Below are 3,899 nucleotides of genomic sequence, written 5' to 3'. Positions count from 1 at the left end.
GGCATAGGTTCAACCCATCGGAGCATCTTATAATCATATACCAGAATCTTTAGAAGTAATTAACTCAAGCTCGAAGACAGAGCATGGTTAAGAAAGCAGAGGATACAATTTACCAAAGGCATTATGTATCAGAGGAAAGGCTCACAAGGTTATTGAATATGAAGGGCGTTGTCAGATAAAATCCAACAAAGGATCTGGTGGTCCACAAGGGATCTGACGTGAGCATCGGTACTCAACCAGAGGAAGAAGAATGCACGGGCATCATATTATAGAACATCGGAAGGATTCGATGCTTAGATAATAAAGGAATTTCGATCCCCAAAACAAAGGATCAGAAGCAATGCTCTGAGTAGGGATGGATAAGTTGAATATACCAGAGGCACAATTGACGACAAATAGTTTGGTCCAGAACCAGCTCATGTTCAAAAATGATGTCTGAGCCGGAAGGATAATTTAGAAGGGTTGATAGATGCTTGTGTGCATTCGCACACATGCTGAATCAATAGGATCCAAATGACGATGCCTAAGGATACTAACGAATATTGCCAATGGGAAGCATCCATAATGCAAGCAGACAAGTATTGCAGAGCAATAAGCTATTAAGGATTTTTGGAGGATCAAATAGTATTTCGAAGACCATTGTGAAACACATGAACAACTGGGGGATGAGCGGATACTCGATAAGTGCGAGAATTATCCATAGGGGTATTCAGGTGACAAGGAACAGCAAGGTGATAATCTCAAGGATTATCGAGACAACGACGAGTGTTTCGAGGTATCTGGTAATAACAAGACCAACTGGGGATGAATGTAAGAATAACAAATGCAAGTAGTTATCCATAAGGGTTGACGGTGGAAGGGGAATTGCAAATGCGATGAACATAAGTTCTCGGGTTAACAACGGAGAGTATCTTCAGGGTCTTCACGTGCCGCAGACGATCATCATTAATAAGGGGCTCTCCGGGTGAAAGTGATAACGAGATCCTAATGTTAGATTTTAGCAAAAATCATTTAACCCGAATAGAAGAGAAATAAGAGTCCCAGAGTATAGGTCGAGGAGTAAAAGATCCTACTACCACCCAATGGCGACGTGGGCCCGTAAGGCACACAGCCAAGTTAGTAAAAGTTTTGCAATGGATAGACTCAACTTCGGCCAAGGAGTTGGAAAGGGGATTCCTACAGGCAGTCGGCTCTGATACCAACTTGTGACGCCCCCGATTCAATCGTACACTAATCATGCACACAAATGTGTACGATCAAGATCAGGGACTCACGGGAAGATATCACAACACAACTCTACAAATAAAGTAAGTCATACAAGCATCATAATACAAGCCAGGGGGCTCGAGGGCTCGAATACAAGTGCTCGATCATAGACGAGTCAGCGGAAGCAACAATATCTGAGTACAGACATAAGTTAAACAAGTGTGCCTTAAGAAGGCTAGCACAAACTGGGATACAGATGGAAAGAGGCGCAGGCCTCCTGCCTGGGATCCTCCTAACTACTCCAGGTCGTCGTCAGCGGGCAGCACGTAGTAGTAGGCACCTCCGGTGTAGTAGGGGTCGTCGTCGACGGTGGCGTCTGGCTCCTGGACTCCAGCATCTGGTTGCGACAACCAGAAAGAAAGGAAAGGGGGAAAAGGGGGGAGAAAGCAACCGTGAGTACTCATCCAAAGTACTCGCAAGCAAGGAACTACACTACATATGCATGGGTATATGTGTAAGGAGGCCATATCAGTGGACTGAACTGCAGAATGCCAGAATAAGAGGGGGATAGCTAATCCTATCGAAGACTACGCTTCTGGCAGCCTCCGCCTCGCAGCATGTAGAAGAGAGTAGATTGAAGTCCTCCAAGTAGCATCTCCAAGTAGCATCTCCAAGTAGCATCGCATAGCATAAACCTACCCGGCGATCCTCTCCTCGTCGCCCTGCGGAAAAGCGATCACCGGGTTGTCTGTGGAACTTTGAAGGGTGTGTTTTATTAAGTATCCGGTTCTAGTTGTCATAAGGTCAAGGTACAACTCCAAGTCGTCCTGTTACTGAAGATCACGGCTATTCGAATAGATTAACTTCCCTGCAGGGGTGCACCACATAGCCCAACACGCTTGATCCCATTTGGCCGGACACACTTTCCTGGGTCATGCCCGGCCGCGGAAGATCAACACGTCGCAGCCCCACCTAGGCAAAACAGAGCGGCCAGCACGCCGGTCTAAACCTAAGCGCACAGGGGTCTGGGCCCATCGCCCATAGCACACCTGCACGTTGCGTGGGCGGCCGAAAGCAGACCTAGCCTAGTGGCGTTCCAGTCCAATTCGGCGCGCGCCGCTCCGTCGCTGACGTCTGAAGTGCTTCGGCTGATACCACGACGTCGGGATACCCATAACTACTCCCACGTAGATGGTTAGTGCGTATAGGCTCGTAGCCGACTCAGATCAAATACCAAGATCTCGTTAAGCGTGTTAAGTATCCGCGAACGCCGAACAGGGCCAGGCCCACCTGTCTCCTAGGTGGTCTCAACCTGCCCTGTCGCTCCGCCACAAAGTAACAGTCGAGGGCCGTCGGGAACCCAGGCCCACCTCTACCGGGATGGAGCCACCTGTCCTTTCAGCCCCCTCGTCAGAATCACTTGCGGGTACTCAATGAGCTGACCCGACTTTAGTCACCATCTGTATAGTATGTATGTATGTATAGTATATACCCGTGATCACCTCCCGAGTGGTCACGGCCCCATAGTATAGCAAGGCAGACTGACAAGAATGTAGGGCCAATGATGATAAACTAGCATCCTATACTAAGCATTTAGGATTGCAGGTAAGGTATCAACAGATGTAGCAACAATGTCAGGCTATGCATCAGAATAGGATTAACGAAAGCAGTATCATGCTACACTACTCTAATGCAAGCAGTATAGAGGAGAATAGGCGATATCTGGTGATCAAGGGGGGGGGGGCTTGCCTGGTTGCTCTGGCAAGAGAGAGGGGTCGTCAACTCCGTAGTCGAACTGGTCAGCAGCAGCGTCGGTCTCGTAGTCTACCGGAGAGAAGAGGGGGAAGAAATAATGAATACAGAGCAAACAAAGCACCACAAAATATATCAAGGCAATACGCGGTGTTCGGTGTGCCCTAACGCGGTAGTAGGTGATACCGGTGAAGGGGGGGAAAACATCCGGGAAAGTATTCCCGGTGTTTCGTGTTCTCGGGCAGAGGAGCCGGAGGGGGAAAGTTGCGGGTTCGATAGGTTAGGGGGGGTGTGGCGGACGAACGGACTGCGTATCCGAATTCGTCTCGTCGTTCTGAGCAACTTTCATGTTGAAAATTTTTTAATCCGAGTTACGGATTAAAAGATATGATTTTTAAAAGATTTTAACAATTTTGGAATTTAATTATTTATTTAATTAATTCGAAAAATGGATTTATGACGTCAGCATGATGTCATGCTGACATCAGCAGTTAACAGAGTTGACTGGTCAACCTGACCAGTGGGTCCCACTGGTCAGTGACACATTTTAATTAACAGATTAATAAAACTAATCATAATTAATTAAGGGGGTGGGCCCCACTGTCATACTAATTAATTAGCTAAGTAACAGTAGTTAATTAAGTTAATTAATCATTAGGTTAATTAATTTTAATTGGTTAATTTAATTAGAAATAATTAAGTTAATTAATTAGTTAATTAATTAATTTCATGATTTATTTATTATTATTATTATTTTCTAATTATTTTTATTTTATATATATATTTTTATTTTTTTTATCAAAATGTTCTCTGGGCGGGGCCCAACCACCAGTGGCTCCAGGGGCCTAATGGGGCGGGTCGGGCACTGGCGCCCGACAGGGCGCCCGGGGGCGCCGGCGAGGCGTGAGGCGGGGCGAGGCCGCGGTGGTGCACGGGCGGCC

This window comes from Triticum dicoccoides, unplaced genomic scaffold (genome assembly GCF_002162155.2).
Source record: "Triticum dicoccoides isolate Atlit2015 ecotype Zavitan unplaced genomic scaffold, WEW_v2.0 scaffold74767-1, whole genome shotgun sequence".
Lineage (NCBI taxonomy): Eukaryota > Viridiplantae > Streptophyta > Magnoliopsida > Poales > Poaceae > Triticum > Triticum dicoccoides.
Note: the sequence above shows the minus strand (reverse complement) of the source record.